This window comes from Nipponia nippon, unplaced genomic scaffold, assembly GCF_047370975.1.
Source record: "Nipponia nippon isolate SJK-2023a ecotype South Korea unplaced genomic scaffold, ASM4737097v1 scaffold_31, whole genome shotgun sequence".
In the NCBI taxonomy this organism is placed as follows: domain Eukaryota; kingdom Metazoa; phylum Chordata; class Aves; order Pelecaniformes; family Threskiornithidae; genus Nipponia; species Nipponia nippon.
In genome coordinates, this window is record NW_028262349.1 from 1,200,870 (window position 1) to 1,221,359 (window position 20,490).

At 50.5% G+C, this 20,490-nt stretch overlaps 1 protein-coding gene across 5 annotated transcripts in view; it reads left to right on the forward strand.

Annotated features, from left to right (window-relative positions):
- Window positions 1–20,490, forward strand: part of GNG7 (G protein subunit gamma 7) — a 79,828-nt gene that overhangs the window by 20,179 nt on the left and 39,159 nt on the right. For 3 of the 5 annotated variants that reach the window (XR_015707308.1, XM_087769215.1, XM_087769217.1), the window contains exon 3: window positions 4,314–4,392. The gene's annotated coding sequence lies outside the window, so the exon portion shown is untranslated. Of the gene's footprint in view, window positions 1–4,313; window positions 4,393–18,737; window positions 18,865–20,490 lie in introns of all 5 variants that reach the window. The other 2 variants (XM_087769216.1, XM_087769218.1) reach the window with 2 other exon arrangements.

A 20,490-nucleotide genomic window follows, 5' to 3' on the forward strand; every position in this document is an offset into this window, starting at 1 on the left:
AAACCCCCAAGTCAGGTTGTCAAGAACATTGCAAATGAAGGGCGACGTGCCAAGGTTGGTGTCTTGTTCACCGTATGAATGCAGCATCTTTGACTTTTATGCTTTGCCACGTATTCGAGCATCCTTTAAAAATCCTAAGGACTAGTAACAGAATCAGCAGTCACTCGCTACGGCAGGAGGAGGTTTTGAATCTTTTATTCCTAAGTTTCTCTCTAATCTTTTCATAGAACTTTTTGCTAATCACAGTTGGAATAGCTGATAGCCTCGGCCGCCTGCCTGCTCCGCGATCTGCCGGATCTTGGAGTGTCCGAGGGACGTATGGCAAGTTCCTCCTGCCGGTGAGCTGGCCGATCCTCGTGGAAAGGCTCTGCTGCAGAGACTGCCTCCCACGGCGTTCCTGGCACCGCAGGGTTTCTGGTGGGCTGGAATGGATGATCTGGCAGCTGCAGGCTCCGGCCCTGGGAGATGCTTTGCATTACCAACTGTTGCCGCTTCCAGTTAGTTCGGAAAGGAATTCCCCTCCTTGCTGCCCACAGTCACTCCAGGTATCTCTTAAAGTGCTGGTACTTGCATTGCTAGCCGCTTGCATGTTTGCAGAGGAGGCTTGAGCAAAGGGTTCTGGCCCGTGCCGTAAACGGGGCATAGGTCAAGAAGGTCCAAACAAGACAAGGGTTTATTCCAAACCTGTTGGTGTGACAAATTCCCATGACGAGTAGCTGTTTCTAATGAGTGGTAGAGCCACTCCGAGTCTCGCAGGACGACTTTTAGGTTCTTGGTTCAGGCGTTGTTGCCAGCAAGGGCTGGTGTGCAATATCCGCCTGGAGGAAATGGCAGCCTGCTTATCGGCGGGGTAGGAAACGGTACAAGTGGGAGATAGGGGAGCGTCTGCTGTGAGCCTGGCCGTCGGTGCGCGGGGAGGTATGTGCTAAATAGCGAGTGCTGTACATCGTGTGTCGGGGGCCAGCTGACTTACCGAGGGCCTTTCGCCAGCTGGGAGGTGCCGGCCGGCGCGGCCTGATGAGGAGCACTCCGCTTGATTTACCTCCTTGGCTCTAGCGGTCTTGTTTTCGATGTCAGTAAACATGAGTGTGTGCGGTCACGCTTCGCTCGGTCACGCTGCCGGGTATCGTGTTCTTTACCTTTGCACTGGGAGAAGCGTGGAAGGAAGGCGGGGGCAGAGTTTATTCCAGCACACTGAGGTCAGGCTTGTTTTCCCTCTTTGAGCAAGAACAGAGCAGCCCCTGGAGTCAGATTCTGCAAGCCTATAAACAAAAGGCTCGTTTCTGCGGAAAGCCAAAGATGGTATTGTGTTCATCTGGAAAGTTGTTGGGTTGTTTTTTCCCCTGCTGCAAACTGTTCCTCGTGTACTAACCGCCAGCTCCAAAGTCTGGGCAGGAGAAATGCCGATGGTGAGAATCGGGCATAGTTTGGGGTGTTTGCAGAGCTGGCACTGATTGCAAACCAGAGGAGGGGGCAGCCGCTCCTGCAGCGGTGCTGGCCCGTGCAGCGTGACTCCAGCCTCGCAGGTAGCCTTCCAGCAACGGGCCAGCCTACGGGCACGTCTCCTGCCCAGCTTTGCAGAGGCCGCGAGCCAGCGCTGCAGAGACGGACGCTCTGGGATGATGGGGTGTTAAATCTCCTCGCAGAACCGGAGCTGTGTGGCGGGGGGGGGGGTGGGGGGGGTGGTCCCGCCTGCTGCATGGGGGCTGCTCAGGGACTGCCTGCAGCTGCGGAGCCTTCTGCTCCGGTTCTGGAGTAGTCCTCAAAGTAGTGCCTGCAGAAAACCTAAACAGCTCTTCAAATGGTGACTGATGTAAAATTTAAAAATTCCAGAAGTCTCTGTGTTGCTTTTAAAAGAAAAGGAAAAGAAAGAGCAATCAAGAAGGCAGGTGCATTGACAAAGTTCAAGGAAGAACAATGCAAATAAAAATAAAGAATGTGTGTAACGTCATTTCAGGTTTTCACTTTAGTTACAGCTTCAGGACTTCATTTAGTCAAAAGGTAGATTTGATTTTGGGTGGCTTCTCTTTAAATGAGGCGTCGAGCTCTCTCCTGCAGCTTGGAGGTGGCAGCTGATTCCCGTAGCAGCTTGGCATTTATCAGCTCTTACAGAGCACCAGAGGCACTTAAACAACTGCACATACTTCCCGGGGCCAAGCTACTTGCTATTTAAATCTGTTTGCAATTTAGAAGCCGTAATTATTTTTTCACACTATGAAATCACATATAGCTGGAAGAGTTGGGAGGCAATGGAGAGGGGGGATCGCAGCTGAAGGCTGGCTTAGGGCAGCCTGGGATTTATGGGGGCAAGTTCATCTTTGTCAGCAATTAGCAGGGTATTGGGAAAGTCATCTTCATTCCTTTCCCTTACAAAAGGCACACCGTCCTGTAGGGAAAGGGCTGAAGAGCGTATTGACTTTCTGAGGGCTGAAATGCCTCCAGGCCGCTCATCGCACCCCCTCGCTGCAGAGGCTTACTAACCCCTGCTGCAGGAGAGGCAGGAGCTGCGTCTCCTTGGGATGCAAATGCCTCCTTGGAGGCAGAGCGAGGGGATCGCGGAAAGCGCTGCCCCTGAGGACTTGTTTTCCCCTGTTCCTGGTGGCCTTTCTCACCTGCAGGACCTTTCAGGTGCTGCTGCCCTTGTTTTTCAGCTCCACAGTCCTGTGCGTGCTCCTTGCCCGTGCTTTATCCTGGGAGGGGCATGCCGCTCGACTGACAAAATCCCCTGGATTTCAGTCCCTTCGAGTTTATTACCGAATTCTGAAGGGGGATCAGGCAGGCCCCTGCTGCTTTAGCAGGAATGATTGCAATGAGCGAGGCCCCAGCCTGGGCATTTGCTATTTCGGGCCGGGAGGAAGGCGCTGGCTCCTCTCCACCTGCTCTGCCCGGCGCAGCTCTGCTCCGGCCGAAGCCCTGGCGGGGTCCGGGGCTGCCTCGCGGACGATGCTGCGGAAAGCTTGGGTTGCTGGTCCCGGAGGAGGGACGGGTCGGTGGCGGTGGGCTCGGAGCCCGTCAGAGGCCGATGGCAAACCCTGCGCCGGTTGCTCTGTGTCCGAAGTGTTTGCGCTTTTACCCCACGCTCCTTTTTGGTCTCTTGCTCTCCTAACCTAACACAAGTTGTGTTTCATCGTAAGGCTTTTTCTCTTGCTCTCACCTTCGTATTTGTGTGGATAGCTGGCATTTGCCACTCTTGTTTGGAAAATGATAGTTGTGAGAATTGCTATTCTCAAAAAAAAAAAAAAAAATTGATTTAAAAATGATCGTTTTGGCAAGAGGGCTATTTCTCACCCTTTGATTTACTGAAATCTGAGGAAGATAGAGGTGAAAGGGGCAAGGCAAGCCATGGCCTAAAACCCAGTGGAGACTAAATGACGTGGGTTTTACTCCTTTAAAAAAAAAAACAACTTGTTTGTGTTCAGACAGTAAGTGGAGAAAACAAGCAAGGTTGGGTTTCAGCTCAGATGGTTTCTTGGCATTAATCCCTAGCTCTGGCTCCCAGCAGCTCTGACTTCGGTGGGGTGAGCGGGGCTGACCGGAGAGGGTTGAGCAATGCCTTACTGGTAAGCAGGAAGGAGGACGTCCCGCGGAGCCGGGTAACGCGGGGTGCCAGGGGAGCATCCCAACATGTGAGAAAGCTAAACACGACTGGGTTTTTCTCAGGGTGTTTTTAATGCTTTCTTAAGGCCAGCTCATTCCTAGACCTTTTTTTTTTTTGTGCTCGTTTCTTGAAAACTAAGCTTGGCTGTGTTTAGCCAGAGGACTCCTGGCTTCTTCGCTAAAACGCTGCTATACAGCATTCCCCCCAAAAATATGAAGGTGCAAACACCTCTCCCGCCATGGGGGACTTACGCTCAGCATCTGTTGGCTGTAGTCCCGTAGTTGGACTGCGGTGAAATCTAGAGCAGAATATTCGAGTGAGCTCTCATCCAGTGGCTGAAGCATTCGTTATCTCCAGTGTCAGGTTATTTATAAAAACAAATGAAAATGGGCTCCCTGTCAGTGTGTGTCTGTTGTATGCAACAAAATAAAGATGTGCTTGGAAACACTGTAAAATGCAAACAAATCGATGTTCATTTCAAAACGTTCCTGGGACGTTGAGTTCTTTGGTGTGGAAAACTGATATCAGTAAAAACCGACAACTGCAGGGAATGCAGTGCCTTCCTTATCACACTAATGATTGAAGTAAATATTGCTGTGATAAAACCGCAGTCAACGGAGTAAAATATATTATTCCAAATTACAACTTCATTAATAATGTACCATCTGTTTAGTATATCAGTGATGGATCTCCTGAATTCCCGTTTCCTTTCCAGAAGGAATCGTAACTGGGATCCCCGGCAGCCGGCGCGCCCTACGAGACGGTAGCCGAAACTGCTCCACTGCAGGAAGAAGGTGAGCGAGAACACCTCTACCCTTGTGAAACTGGCCCTATCGTTTCATCGTTAGTTTGCCTTCCATCGATGGTTACGTTTTACCTGCTACAGCGGGGAAATGCCGCAGCAGATAATACCGTGGTGGTGGTGGTGGTGGCCCAGCTACGTTAGCTATTCCGAGGTGCTCTTCCGATCTGACTCTTCGTGCTCCTGCCGGTCTGAGACAAAGGCTGGCGATTACGCGCTGCCCACACGGAGCGACGTTCTGCTCGTTATGTAACAGTAATCCACCTCCTTAATTAGGGGAGAAGATCTCTAGATTCCAGAGAAGACATGTCCCTCTTAGTCAGAAGGCGTGAGGTGTGTGTGTGTGGGAGCCTTGTTCTCGTTGGGAGCCAAGGGAAGCAGCAGGCTGTAACTGCTGTAGCTGGATGATGAAGTGCAGTTTCCTTTTTTATCTAGCCTTTGCTGGAACGTACGTACGTGTTAACCGGTAGCACGCGAGCAGGAGATGCTGCAGATGATGGCTTTTTTATTCTGTATAATAGCGGCTTTGCTCTGTGCTGGAGTATTAGATGCTGCGAATGTCCTGTCTTCTCCCTGCCCTCGAAGCAGAACGGTCAGGGTAGAGGCGGGAGCTTCCACACGTGGTTTAAGGTGCGTGCCTCGCTTGTCCTGTGCTGCTTTCTCTCATCTTTGGCTTCACATTGATCCCGCTGAAGCCATTACTTTCTGGAAGTATGTGACGAGGCAAAACCGTAATGGTTTTTGTCCATTCTGCTGAGGACAGCTCTTGCAAATCACCTTGTATTCCATTAAAATTATTAACTCGTCAGTTCCAATCTTCCCTATACAAACAATCAACACTAAAACATTGTCTGGTAGTGCTGACTAACCAGTCCTGTAATTACTAATCTCCAGTTAATGAAGCAGCGTGGTGATTAAAGCCTCATGACTTTTCTATAGAAGAAATAAGCTAAATATCAGTTGTGCTGTTCTAAATTGCCCTGGAACTTGGTGTGATCTCAGAGCACAGCATAAATCATAGCGTTGTTCTGGAAGTTTTAGACCAGTTTGTCCATTTTGTTGATATTTTCCCTGTGTGCCCCCAAATGCAATATTTAAATTTGATTTAAACTGGAACGATGCCTGTAGCTGTAGCTTACTTTCTAGTAAGCCTCACTGACCTCACTGCGTAAAGGAGATGGGCCACATCGGACAACTAACTTTAGGAAGGAAATGATGGTGAGATTAAGCATGGCATTCGCTCTGCTCCGACTTCCTAGAAACGGCGTTTCACCGGCGCGTTTCCACTGCTTCCTTTTCCAAAACAGTTTCTGCAGTTTTTCACACAACCTTGTCTTTACGCATCTTTTTTCTTCCGAGGTCTCGAATCTCGCCTGCCGTACGGATGGCAGTGCTGTGGCATCACGCATGACACGACACAGTTGGGTCTAACCACATCCCATTTGTCCGTCATCGCCCCGCTGGTCACCAGATGCTGACTTTTCAGTGCAGCTGCTTACATGAAATACTTAGACATCTTTTCAGTAGGTTTTAAAGAAATTATATCTGTTGCTGCTTGGAACACTCAATAGCTGAGAATTTCACCGGAGGATACGGGCTGCCGTATGCGAGCGTTGGTGTCGCCTTTCTCTGGTCGCCTCCGTCTTCGTAGGGTAATTGTTGGCGCGAGCGCTTGCCGTGGAGCCTCAACAGTCCCTTCGGGCATCGCAGTCCTTTTGTGAAATCCTATATTTCCTGTCCCATGGGTGAAATAGCAGCAAGGTAAAAGAACTTAGGCTTGGTGAGATGACAAACCCGTAGCTGAGAATAGAGTATCGTGCTCACATACCTAGAGATGGATTATCTTTAGATCAAGGGTGCTGTATTTCAAAGAAGCGAAGGAGCGTTGCTTGCTTGCTGTTACTGCGCCCGTTGGGATTGAAGGGGCAGGAGGCTGAGCGCGTTTCGAGCCTCCCCGGTTTCGGGAGGCGTTCGACGTCCCCGCTGGGGCTTTGGGGCGAAGCGGGCCAGGCTGACGCTGCTTCGGGGCAGGAGGGAAAGCCGGAGAGGGGACCAACGGTTGCGGCAGCCGCTCGGAGGAGTTGAGATCTATGTGACTCCAAAGCCAGCGGTGCTGTGTTTCCGCGGATGTCGCGGCGAGGCTTTTGGAGGTGGAAACGGTGGCTAAACGCCCGCCTTTGTGTGCCTTTTGGGCATCTTACCTGCTGAAACCCAGTTCAGAGGGGAAAATCCCCATCAGGAGTGGCTGCCTGCAGTGAGCCGCTCCGAACTGCAGAGGTCTCTCTTAAGCCACCTAAGCCTTTGGAGTGTTTCACGTTTGAAAGCTGTTGTTATGCTGTGGCCTTTTAATATTAAATAATGTACATACATTTTAATGAAACAAACTGTCACGCTGCCAGTGCTTTAATTGCAGCTACAGCTAACAGCGGGTCCGGCCAGCCCAGCGCAGCGAGGCACGAGAGGGGACGCGACTCCTTACGGGCCTCCCTGCAGCGCCTGGGAGAGTCAGCGTAGGCTTTGCAAGGAGGAGGATGGCTTTTCCTGCTGCTCTGAGCGCTGAGCCTGGCTCCGCAGAGCAATCCCGCTCTAGAGATGCCTACAAAAAGCGAGGTTTCTGCCGCCTCGCCGACCCAGCGGTGGGTGTCAGCAGATGGCAGCACCCTGCCCTGCGCCCGGTGTTATTTCTGGCCGGGAGATTCCTCGGTCCCCTGGATTCAACACCGCAGTCTAGACTTACTGACAGACAGGATTCTTCTCCTGTTAGGTAAGCAAGATGTAGACGCCCATTATGCAAATTCCCAGCCATGCTGTCCCTCGGTAACATTTTTCAAATTGTCTAAATAAGGTGCTGTTTCATACAAAAATTTGTCGGAAGACTTTTGGGCAGCTTTCAGCTGCCTTGCCCTCTAGGCATGATTTTTTTCCTTGAAGATAGGCAATCGGTGCAGACTGAGTGCTTTTTGCCCTTAGCAGCTGTCCAGAGGTGGAACAGGAGGAGGAGGCAGGCTGCGTAAAGAGCTCATGTTGTTCAAATAAGAAACTTCACGGCCAGTAGCTCTTGTCCCCGTCGCTGCAGGGCTGTTCATACAGGCATCTGCACGGATTCTAGTAAATAGAACATCGTTACACAGACTTAACGGGCCTTTTTCTGGCTTCTGAGCGCTGTCAGCGTACATCCCGGGGACGGGGAGGGTTAGAGGGTACAGCGACCCATCGGGCTGTCAGATCTGGACAGAGGTGTTGCCCCGCTCGGTGGCTTGTGTGACTCACGCCCTCCGTGTCCGAGGCCGAAGGAGGTGGGAATTGATCTCGACTGATTGTCCAAAGTGGCTGGAAATGTCTGTGGCATTTTGACTCTTTCTTTTTTTTTTACGGAGAAGATAAACGAGCCTTTCAGGCCCGATGACTACTGACTTATTCTCGCAGCTGTAGACCAGAGAGGCTCTCGTCATGTGGTTGTTACATGAGCACTGATTTCTGAGCACTTAGTATTTCTTCAAATGTTTTATAATGTGGTTCTGTAACTAATATCTTTCCTTCTGCCCCTCATCTGAAGTTGCTTTAGACTCCTCGAGCCTCAGAGCACACAGTTTGACACAAATAGCTGGGAAGCGATGACTGGAGGCTTAATAAGATGCTCGTTGGGTCAGTATCTGGCAGCCAACCAACAAGGCAGATTTTCAAATTGCTGTTAGTCCTGCATGGTGATCACATCTCTTCTCAAGAAAACATTGGAAAGCTTCCTAATCTTGAATTCACTGCGCAGGCACGTGATTTTCTGGGAATTGGCTTGAATGCGCTGCAGAATGGTTCATAAATACCTACATGGCCTAATATTAGATGATGGAAAAACAAGTACAGCAGGGGTTTTGTCTGTTTTCTTCATGGTGGCCCTTCAGCCGGCCCTGGTGGCCTCTCTTTTATACCAGCAGCTGCCAGCTTTGATGATGCTTCTGTTCCTTACCTATCTAAGAAAGGAAAACAGGCTGTATTTTTTTAAATTGCAATGCTACTCCTGTTTTACTGAGTATTATTTGTTTTGGGGCATAGTTAATTCATTAAAGATATTGTTTTTTAGCTGTTTTCAGGGGAAATGATAACACACTATGCCCTGCGGTGTCTGCAGAGCTGTGTTGTTTGGATGTTGAAGCCGATGTTGACAGCCAGGAGCAAGACTTTGTCCTTCGCTGCCCTCGCGGCGCCGGGTGGGACTCTCCCTTCCCGTCATGCTGGCTGCGATCCCGTCCCTTCCCGCGTGGGAAGGCTGTCCTTCAGCCGCCTCCCGACATGGGCTCTGCACCGTAAGGGCTGATTGCAGCCCGCGATGACTGGCGATACCATCTTTCATCTGCAGCTTCCCAATGCATCTCTGCTCTGGGGACCTTGCATGAGTTAAAACGTTTGCCTGCTTCCAGCAGCGTTATATAAACCATCTCCAGCTCGCCTTCTCATTTTGAAAGTGTATTTTCACATTTCTGCTTTAAGATCTGAGATAATGAAAGGGGGTGAGCGTTGCTGAGTCAGTTCTTACTGGCTCTGGTTTTTGTCCTTCCTGCCCTCCCACACGCTCCACCTGCGTGCCGCTAACCTTCAGCAGCGGCAGCCCCCGTGGGCTTTCCTCCCAACAGCTAGCGGTAAACAGAGCCTGCTTTCCTACTCTCCCGCTCCTTGGCCTGAGAGAGCAATCGAGGGTTTTTTGGGAGAGCCGTGGCTGAGGAGCGTTGGAGATCTGGGAAGGAAAAAGGGGGTCCCTGAAGTTTGGGCAAGCTGCTGCTCTGTCCTGCCGTTGCCAAACGGGCAAGCAGCCAGGGTGATTAAATCAGCCTTTCCTTCGAAACACCTAAGCTCTGGGTAAACACGAACATATCCTTATGGCCATTCCCAGCTGCAGAGCTGCGGTTTCGTTGTTTGACAGTATTGTATGCCAGGCGGAGGTGCCCGGTGCTGCCTGCTAGCCCAGGAGCTGACCAAGTTAGTCACACGCGACTGAGCAAACCTGACGTTTGGTTTGCTGTGCGAGATGCTGACGGGCAGGCAAGACGTTACCCATCACCGTTTAATGAGACGGTGTGGTGGCATCTATGGTGCCGGCCATATACATATCGGATTTGGGTTTGGTTTTTTTAGAAACCCATGGTGCTCTGGCACTGCTCACGGTATCGCACGCAGTCAGAGAGCCTCAGAGGCCTGTGCTAAACCAGGTTTGCCTGGCTTGTAATAAATTCTTTGAAGTTTAGAGCTGCCTAAGCACTTTTCTATCTGTGCAAAAATGCTTACTGTGATTTTTAAACTAAACCTTTTATTTTCTGGTGAGATAGGAAGCCCTGGTTGTGGGCTAACGGGAGGAACGGTTCGGTCCTGTGTGAACTTGTAGACAAGGTGGGGAAATGGTCTGTCCTGCTGTGAGATTCGGTCTGTTTGACATGCAAATCGCTGAGAGGGTGCAAGGGATTTAGGTGAATAATCCAACTGTCAATTGTTTCTGTAATTGATTTCTGACTTTCTAGTGTGAAAGCCCTCAATCTCTTATCTGAATCTCATTGAATTTGTGCTTTCAAGTTGCGGAAGATGAGTTGCATAGGCATATTGTCATTAAACAGGTTTGCTTGTTCTTTATCTGGTTTTTCTGAGTATAGATATATGTAGAAGTGCCTGAACAGCACTAACTGTGCGTGTTTCCAGCTGGGTTCCCATCCCAGCGCAGGGCGCACGTACAGCTGCGCTCTCGCTGCCGTCTGGACGGGCTTGCATTCCTCAGCCCTGAGGCCAGCATTCCTCTGCTCCTCTGCACCAGCTCATTTGTTTAGTATTTGTTTAAATTTTGAATCCCAGAACTGTCTCCAGATCACTTAAGCGACCAGACACCTTTATTAGCTGTACATGCAGCCCCCGCCCTCTGGCATTTTAAATCTTGTTCGTAGTTATTAAAATAAAATGGATATTGGCAACTTTCAGTTGCTTGCTGCTGTAATTCACTGGAATTAATCTGGAATCCCCAAATGCCATTTGATTGAGTAAAGGCAGTTGCAGTTTGCTTATTAGGCACTCAGCTATTTCAGTTAAAAATCTGAAGGGAAAGTTGCTTCTTTTAAGTCTTGATGGCAGCTCGGAGTGGAGATGTCCCCTCTGTTTTGGGTTTCTCCTTCTCCGCTCTGTGTACACAGGAGCTCATACGTGAGCTGTTCTTTCCGTAGAATTCAGCTTTTCTGCCAGTCCAGCCCGGGGAGGCTCGCAGCGTTGCTGTTGCACGCTCCCAGCCGTGCAAGGCCGCGGGGAAAACGTGTGTGCAGAAGTGCCTCGGAAGAGCCAAATTAGTCAGCAATTAGTTTGGGGGCCGTGCCTCTAAACCTGAAGTGCACCTCTGCTTTCTACCTATTGCTTTCCTCAGCTTGATTTATTATTGGGAACTGTTGGATGGAAATGGATGAGCCACATCCCCCGGGTCAGACCAACCTTTGTTGGGGAAATAAAAAACTCAAACCACGGACGATAGATCCTATTCCTCGGTGTCTTTGATGTAATTCTGAACTTGGTGCCTCCAGCCTGGGCTGGAGTTGAACTACGACAGCAGTGTTGGAATTCTTCATCGTTTTAAAAACTAGACATAAGTAGGTTTTTATGAATCCGACCTTTTTGTGTAACCGTGAGGACATGGCCAGGACTGTGCCAGGTACAGTAAATCATTGATCTGGAAGAAACAGGCACCCCCAGTACAAACAAATGAAGAACTTGAACTTTCCTTGGAAGCTTTCCATTTGAATATCGCCGCAGCCCAATGATGAAACGTAATCGATTCTCAGTTTGGAAGCATGCCAGCAGGTCTCTGACCATTAACAGCCAAAGGTTGGGCAAAGCCTGATCTAACCACATTACATCATCTGTACTGGGAGCTTCTCAGACCTGAATCTCCCGGGACTTGCCTTGTCTCTGCTTCTTCTGGTCTTGACTTCAGTGGCTCGGAACTGAAGGGATGTGTTATTTCCTCAGCAGATCTCAAATCTGTTTTGGTGCTTCTGCAGATAGTCCCTAGCCTGGGGACGGCTTTGGTTCTGTACAGAATACCTGCTAAGAATAACTTTGTGGAGCATCTGCAGCAGAATACAAAAAAACCTCAGTAAGATGAGGATAGGCAGCATCGTCCAAGAAATTTCCTTATAAAGTATTGCTAGGGCTGCAAAGCCCTGCCAACAGGAGTGGCCCGCGCTGCCAGTAACTTCTCTCCTTTTCCTTTCCCTGTTGCAGTAAAGACGGTGCCTCTGCCAAGGTCACACCCGCTGCGCCGATCGATGCAGGGCACCGAGATCGCCGAAGCTCCGCAATACACGGATTTTTGCGCCTGACTTTGAAACGGGAGATGAGGAGAGGGTAGTTCTGCAGAACAGTTGCGAAGGGCGCGTACGGACAATTTTAATCCTATTGCAGGCAGCCTGCAACAAAAGGAAATGATTCCTTGGCGTGCTGAAAGCGCTTGCTGCCCCTTCTCATTGGTTTCAGTGTGGAAAAAAAAGCATGAGTCACGTAAACTGCTTTTACAAGCCCTTGCCTCTGCAAACCAGTCCTGCTCTTAATTTTTCTTTTGCTCTTGAAGGAAGGTGTGGCTAACAACACATTAACTCCTAGTTTTTGTGGGACAGCAGCTAAACACCCAAGCTCTTCTTCAAGCTCTATAAGAAACCTTTTTCTTTTTTCTGAACTATTGCACTTGAACTAAGCAGCACAAAATGTTTGCTAGGATGAAAGCCTAGCTCTTAACGCTGCTGTGATGGAGCTGGTGGGGCGAGCTTTAGGGACACAAGCTTTGGGAAGCTCAGATCCGTTAAGAATGACCAAAGCTTGTTGTGCTTTGGCACGAGGAATAACAGCAAGTATTTTGGGGCTGTCCCCAAGAAGCCTGGTGCCTTTTAGAAACAGAGCAGATTAGCTCAGAAGGCAGAAATTGAGGTTTTTTGGGCTTGTACCCTCCAGGGTTCGACTGTCTGCAGCGGAAGGAGCCGCCCTGTCCTCAGTCGGAGCGGAGACGGCTCCGACGCGGGGCTGGGGGCTTTTGTGTCGTGGCTGCGTTGGAGCAGCCGTGGAGCGAAAGTTGCTCATCTTTTGTAGTAAAACCTTGCGCTCAGCAAAAACGGTTACTCGGTCTGCAAACGCGTTATGCGGGCTTTTGAGACAAGCTGTAATTCAAACCTTTGGGTTGTTTTGAGCAGGGGTTTTTTGTTAGTTAGCTCCCTACCAACGATGAATGTCTCTTACAAAATATTTGGTGGGTTTTTAAATGGTTTGAAGTTCTCTCACTACTCTTTGCAGTGTCATGCGGGATCTTGCAGCAGGTGAGCCGTAGAGGAATAATAGTTAACTTCTGCATTGTGCAAAGGCTTGCTTTCGGTGTGCCGCCGGTCCTTGTGCAAGCACATTTACAACTTTATCAGCAGCGACAAGAATCCTGTCTCCCCTGTGACAAATGCTGTTTTCTAAGTGCTTTGTTAAAATTTAGGGTGGCCTCGCAGGAGGAGGTCAGTTGTTCTCCCAAGGTCGTGCGGGAAGGCTGTGGCGGAGCTGGTGCAGGAGCCTGGGCTGGAGTCTTCGGGCCTGTGGTTTCGCCTCAGGGCTCTCCTTGCTCGCTGGGCAGCTCTGAAACAGGGCGAGAGTGACTTACTCGGAGGACCCACTTATTTTTTAACTACAGCGTGTGCCTCTGCAGAGCTAGACGTGACTAACTGTTCTCTCAGGCAGGCGTTAAAGCAACCTTTGCTTAGAAAGCGTGCTGGGGAACGCTGTCACCTTGGAAGAAGGCTGGACAAAATCAGGCTGCCCTGCTCCCTTCCTGGGCTGCTGCTCTCGGAGTCAAGCTGACAGGTGAATTTGTGCCGTGTCTCTAGCGCTAGTATTTAAAATAAAAACCCCCACGCTTCCAAATGCAACAGCCCCTGCTCAAAGTTGGATTGCATTTGAAAGAGGACAGGATTTACAGTTTTCCACTTCTAATTTGAGCTCGGCGAGATGCTCAAAGCATTTTCTTAGACGCTCACCCAGCGCCACTTAATGACGCCCGATTCTTCAGAAGGTCCCTCTCACGTCCCTGGCTGGCGGATGAGTTAGCCCATTTTCCCCCACAGTCTGTAATTTGTCGGTGATGACCGTTCTCTAATGTCCCTTCTCTTCACCTCTTCTAGGCACGCACTTACAAACCACCTTGCCTTCCCTCCTGTGTGCTCGAAATGCTTTTCTAAGAAATTAATTTCTGCAGCATGTGCAAAACTCCTCTGCGTTTTTAATCAGACACAATCAGCAGTGTGCAGATAGTCAAGGGAAATTTGAGATTGTGGCAGTTTCTGTGTATGACTTTTTTAGTATAATTGAGATAATCCCAGTTTAATATATCGAAAAAAGATCTGGGGCGACGTCCCGATTTTCTCTCTCTCTCCAGTGGCCTTGCTCAGGTTTCAGCCTCCTCAGAGGTACCTTAAGGTGCTGTGATTTTGTAACCTGTTTTTTCCAGTTTTCTCCTTTCTTTGTACCTCTTGTCACCTTCAGCGTTAAGTTCGTATCGGACTAAAGTTTGGCGATACAAACACACCTTCTGTCAATTTTCCGTGAACTGCAGCCCGATTGTGAAGTTTTCCATGCGTACAGAGGAGGAGAGACTGCAAGACTCTAACGCTAAACACCTTTGCCACAAAAACTGAGAGTAAGGGCTTGGTTAGTTGGATGTTTAGGTTCAGCAAAATAGATGTGCTTTATGGACCAGTACCAAACTGCTGTTCGGTATCTTCTCTCACAGTCACGAGTCACCCCTAAAACATTCTTTTGCAGCAAAGTTATCTGCACTGTGGGTCTCCTGAATGCATTCCCAGCTTCTCTGCTCCTGGCTGCCCTCCAGCCATGTCACGCTGCATCGCTTTACAGACAAGCCTGTTTGTGTACCTGTCTCCTTCGCGGCTCTGGGGTCATCTCGACATGATACCGTCCCTCCTCTTGCACAGAAAGTTTGTGCCTGGGGAGCTGGGGGCCTCTATAGGGCTGGGAATTTTTGGGTACCCTGAAGCGATGCGTGAAGCCCTTCAAGTGGGACGGTCGCAGACCCCTGGGAGACCAGAGGGATGGAGAGAGTGCACCCTGGGAGCACCGAGGGCGTGATGCCCGTTAATAGCACCCGCTCTCCTCATTTTCTCAAAGCTGGAGTGTCAGTCCAAGGCTATCTTGCTATTTGGCTGAATCGTGGAAAAAGGAGAGGGGAGAACTGATGCAGGGGTTCAGGTTCAATGTCCAAGGCAACAATAAGGGCTGTCTGCCCTCATCTCCCGCGGTTAGCTTGAACGAGTGCAGGGCTGCGGGAGTGCAATCAACACCAAAAATCTGCTCTATTATGGCTTGAAGTGATGTGAAATGCTTGAGATGGACAGGACCGAGATGCTGCAATTGCAGCGGAGGAGTAGCTGCGTGCATCGCACGGGGATACCCGCAGTGTATTTATTTTCGCTGGTGGAATCTCCTGTCTCCCCGTCGCTCTCGGATCTGATGCTTCCTTTGGTCTGTCTGTCTTGGTATGGATGTTGCTATTCGTTCTTCAAATGAGTTGACACCTCTTTGTTTTCGCTGGCTTTGGGGAGATGACCTCTGCTTTCCCACAGTCAGGTGCTGGATTTCACAGCTGCCTTCACCACAACAGGTTTCTAGCCAGTTGCCGTTTGAGCATCGCATCTGGGAAACGCATTACTGGGTAAGAATGGCTTGGAATAGGGTTCACAGGCCCAACAAGTTCAGTTTAAGGAGCCCAGTTGGCTTTGGAGAGCTCGGACCTTGGGCAAAAAGGGTAGTTGTGGTCCCTCAGGGACCCTGAAAGGCAGGGGGACGGTAGGTGAGCTGAGAGCTCGAGAGGAGCTGGAGTAAACTGCCATAGCTGGAGAATGGGAACGGCTGCTCCGTTGTTTCTGTGCCAAAACAACGCTGGGAGTCTCCCCAAGAGAAATAAAATGGCTTCAGTCTAGTGTTTACTATTGGATGGGGAAGAGCAGCGATGTGCTTGCAGGCTGTTCACACGGCTGGGGCTGCGTGAATCAGCTCGCGCCGTTACCCGGCTCGGTGGGTCACGTCTGCCTGCCCTGGCTCTCCGCGGCGTCCCCTGCCCTGGCTCTCCGCGGCGTCCCCTGCCCTGGCTCTCCGCGGCGTCCCCTGCCCTGGCTCTCCGCGGCGTCCCCTGCCTTGCCGTTCCCACGACGGGAGGGGAGGGGGAGACGATGCAGTGAACTCGGGGAGTTTCCCGCGGCTGGGTGACTCAGTTAGTGCTCAGCTGCGTTACTAATGCTTCTGTGTCACTAGCTGGTCTGGCCCGAGCACCCTAAAACCTGCTGGTGGGTAGTGCCTGGTTGGGACGTGGTGGCGGCCGTGCCCCCCGGAGCCTCTCAAAACGCTGTGCTTCAGAGACCAAATCCTGCTCGTCTTTAGGATGCCTGTGAAGGCACCATAACACTTTGTATGAAAACTGTTCCAGAAAGCAGTTCCCTTGGCTGTCAGTTTTTCTTAAAGCTGAATTTATCCCGTTTGAGCCTCAGCCCGCTGCCCCTGGTCTTGGTGGAGCCCGGTGGTAACTGGGTTTCGTTCCAGGTATGCGGTGTCCCTCCACCCTAGTCTGAACACCCTCGTTCTTTCAGCAGCTTTTGCCTGGAGGCTGTGCCCGTGTCCTGTTCCAGAACTCAAAAGTCTGAAACTTGCACTTCGGAAAACACGGCTGCGTTTCTGCCGTTTGATTTCTCTCTCGTAATAGCCAGCTGCTTTGTTCTTCCTCCCTCTAGCAAACAGCAGAACTAGCGAGGGCTGCGGGTGATGTGCGGCTGATGGGCCCTGCTAATCCTCACCCCTTTCTTCCTCTCGCTGTCAGGGCTCGCTCCAGTCTCAGATGTTCAGGGGCTGTAATAACTTGGCTCTTCACACCTCTGCTCCTGCTCACTATTAGACTGAAATGAGTAGGGGTGTAGATGCCGTCGTTCTGAGCATGCTTTGCCTTCATACTTCCCCTGGCAATTCAAATGGTCAGAGGGAGTAGCAAGGCGTAAGATCGAGTTAGAATAGCAATATTCCTTAATGTTTTCAGCTGTTTCTGTGCCTACTGTAGAATTTTAGTGATGAATGTATTAGTTTCTGCCTGCAGCGTGCCGTCTCCTCTGGCTGAAATCCCAAGTGCAACTGCTATCACCGAGCATCTCTGGTGTACAGAGGCTTCACAGAAAAGCCTACTGAATTTCTTTATAGCCGTTAGCTTACAAACACATGTCACAAAGGTCTGTTTGTGGAAGGATTATCAACCTCCCGACACTGGCATCTTTGCTCCTGTTTTCTGCAGCGATTTCCTCTGTAACCTCGACGCCTGTGCCCTGCCCGTCGTCCTGCCGGTGACACCACCGCTCCTTCCTGCGCCGGCGGCTTTTTTGCATTCTGCAGGGCTGGCAGGTCGGCCTGGCGGGCAAGCCCTGGGCAGCTGAAGGCACGCAAGTCTGTTCCCAGCAGCGGTTACTCTGGGAAGCGCAAGCATGAAAGGATTAATAGCAAACAGAAATGCTATTTACGTGGTTCCAGGCAGAGCAAAGAAAAAAAAAAAATACTCAGAACTGCAACCGTTGCTGAAGCTCGGTTCAGCGCCAGGGCTGTCTGTATTGGTAGCTGGCTCCGCTTGACGTCCATCAGCAGCTAAATCAACAGGCAGCTCAGTTTGATGGAGTTCCAGAAAGGGCCTGAGAAATAGCTTTTTCCTGCGGTTGCGTATTGCGGTTGCGTATTGCGCTCGCTGCCCTGACGTGGAGCCCTGAGCTCGCGCTGTCCGGGTCGGGGATCCGAACAGGTACGCAGCGCAGGCCGAGCGCTCCGATCCTGCTCGGACTCTGTGCGGGGGAACGTGAGCGAGCAGCTTAATTCAACAACTTGATACTCGAGTTTTGCCTTCACATGTTTTTCACAGTTGGGTTGTTCCTGTGGATGATTTCAAGTGGAAAGCTTATGAGTTAGTTGCATCTTAGGCAGCTTTTTCCTCTTCTGGAGCTGATACAAGTATGTTCTTGTGTATGAAGAACTCTCAAAGTAGCTTTTCAGAAACCAGTACTGATCCGGCTTATGTGCTCTTTTAAAATGGTCATGGTGTCTGCAGGTCATTTCACAAGAAAGGGGAATGTAATGATTTAAAGAGCCCGTGCAAACCGGTCTGTGTTGTGTTTAGCCTGCAAGCTGCTACATCTGCAAGTTGCATTCTGGGTTTGCAGGCTTTGCCCTGTGCCTCGCTGCACGCTTTAGGACCGGCTGAAATGAGACACGGTGCAATGTTCTGCTGCCGTCCGTGGGAACTGGGGGCGCGGGGAGAGCGTTGCTGCCTTCCCACGAGCTGTCCCGCTCCCACAAATCTTCTCCCCGTCGGTACGGCAAGGCGAGCGAGCGCTCGAGCGTGGTGTGCGAGCGGGCCGACCCCGAGGCGGGACCCACGGGGTGGGTGCGGATCAGACGGGCTGTTTACCTTCCCGGAGGAGAGAAGCAGTTGGAAAGTAGTTTAGGACGGGGCTTGTTGGGATAGGTGGGAGGTGGCAAGCCACATCTCAGTTGTTTGTTTCTTGTAATGAGTTTCCCACATTGTTAGCACGGCCGTAAATTAGATGGGGAGCTCCGTTGTCCATGGTCAAGAAATACCTGGTACTTTGAAGAGGCTTATTTTGTTGCCAGGCTGTACAAAAGCGTTTGTGTGTTGCTAGAAGTTCAGCAGGCTGGGGCCCTTCATCTTTGCAAAAGAAGTTGTTGGGTTTAATGTTCTATTAAGATAAATTGATAATTACCTTGCCATTGAAAGCCCACTTTTAACATTTTTGCAGGGTCGCAGCTCTGCGTGCTTTTGCAAGTGTCTGATTTAAAGACTTGTTCTCTAACTGCAAATCTGTTCTGGGTTGTTTTTGCGTTCCTGAAGAGGTGACAGCTGGTGGCGGGATCCACAAACATCCAGCAAAACTCGAATTCTCAAGATTCGAAGCTGTTGTGCAAGGAAGGGTGTCCTATATAAGCAGGCACAGAAGCGATGCCAAGCTTGAGGTGAAGGAAAGCAACCGAAAGGTTCCCGTGTGTTCGACCTAATCCTGAACCGAGGGTCCAGGTGGCCAAACAAGCCCAAAGCAGCTGACACAGTTATCGTAAATGTTAATTATTTGGAAAGGAAAATTAGGAGAAGTGTGGGGCTACTTCTGGTGGTACGATGCTGTACAACCTGCTGTGTGACTCAAGCGTGCTGCATTCCTGCGTTGGCCTCTTTTAAAATGTGACAAAGACTTAACTCCAGCACTTTTAATTAAGAGTTGTTTGCATTCATCAATACAGGGTGAAAATGGCCAGAGGGTAGTCACAAGCTATCCTCCCCACAGAAAGTGAGTCCAACAGGTTGCGTTTTGTCCCTGCAAGACGAAGTTGCAGCACAGCGAAGACTAACCACGCGGCTGTGCTGGCGGTGAGTTTGTTCTGCTCAAGTTCACGGACATGTTTGGCGTCTCTCCCCTCACTAGGGCTGCAACAGACCTGGCGAGACGACAGACGCGTCCTCGGTGCAGACCTGCGATGTACTAACCTTCGATGTTTTATTTGAGGCGGCTCTCACTACGCTGGGCTCTATCCAACTCCCATGCCTTTGAAAAAAAACTATTTGATTTTTTTGCTGTACCTGTTGCTGTTGACTCTGCCCTGTGCTGATGCCGATTCCCAGGGAGCGCTGTATTTCCCCAAATAACAGCCGTAGAGCCTTAGTCCAGTGATCTGACAGCGACAGCAGCGCACACCGGTGGCCGGGGGAGCTTATCTCGTTCAGCCGGGTGACCACGGGGCCGTCTGTCGGGCAGTAGCTGCTCAGTGGCAGTGTTAGGCCCTGCCCAGAGGAAATAACAGACTGCGTTTCTCTTGCTGGTACGAGGAGCTGCAGTCCAAGTGGCGTGCTTAGTCTGTTACAAATGCACCTTAGTTTAAATAGCCAGGTATCGTGCTTGTTCCTAACATTCAGTTAAGACGTCAGAACTGAAACCCTGCTTCCCAGGCATCTAGGAAAGCGCACAGATCTTCAATGTCTTGCAAACATCTCTTCTGCAAGAGCGGTGGTGGTGAGCAATGGAAGTTAGCTCCGGGTGCTGTGGAGCAGGGTAGAAGAGGCCACCTCCAAGCATACCCGGCCCGTTTGTACCCATCACGGCCTGCCTGAGCATCTGTACCATCGCCTCTTTCCCACCTTAGAGGAGCTCGTCCTCCTGCACGCAGTCCGGTGCAGCTGGGGGGCTGCTCTTTGTCAAGGTGAGGTGAGGTCGTCCTGCTGCCAGCGTGCAGGGAACAGCACCAAGACGATGAATCGGATTCGGGTTCTGATCAAACATTTGGCACTTCCCGAAACAGGACAGCCTTTTCCAGAGCGACGCTGGTGTAAATCTGTAAAGGAAGGTGTCTTCATCCTCTTCTGTATGTTTAAGGCTCAAGTCACATAAAGACTAGTTTATGTCTATTTTACCCATCGTTCCCTTTCCGGTATACCTAAATGTTAATAACAATTAATCATGTTACGTCTAAAAGATAAGCTTTTAATACCTTTTACCAGGGCAGAGCTTGTGTTTCAGCGGTTGTTACGGAGGTTCTCGCGGGGGCTCCACAGCACCCAGGGTCGCTGCCTGCGCAGAGGACGCCTGGATGCAGCAGGGATGCTCCTGGAGGAACCCGACGTTCCCCTTCCGACAGACCAGGTTCTGTTCCTGACGTGGCAGCCCCGTGTGCCTGACACGTGCAGCCACGCGTGCACCTGGCTGCCTGCTGCGCCCGCCTCCTCTGACCTGGAGCTGCAGAAGATTTAGAAAGTGCAAGTTGATTTCAAGTCCTTTACGCTGTCAAATTAATAGGAGAAATATTTTGTTTAGACACTGATGGAGAGAGATTGTACGTCAAACTTGTGAGGTTTGCTGGCAAGTTTTTGTTACTTAGGAAAGTGTTCCTTTAGAATTGATCTTTCCTCTTTTCTCCTGCCCGAGCAGGAACGGGGCAGGAGAAGAGCAGCAGATCTCGTCTGCAGGCAGCCTGTTGGCTGCTCTCCCCGTCACGCCGCTTT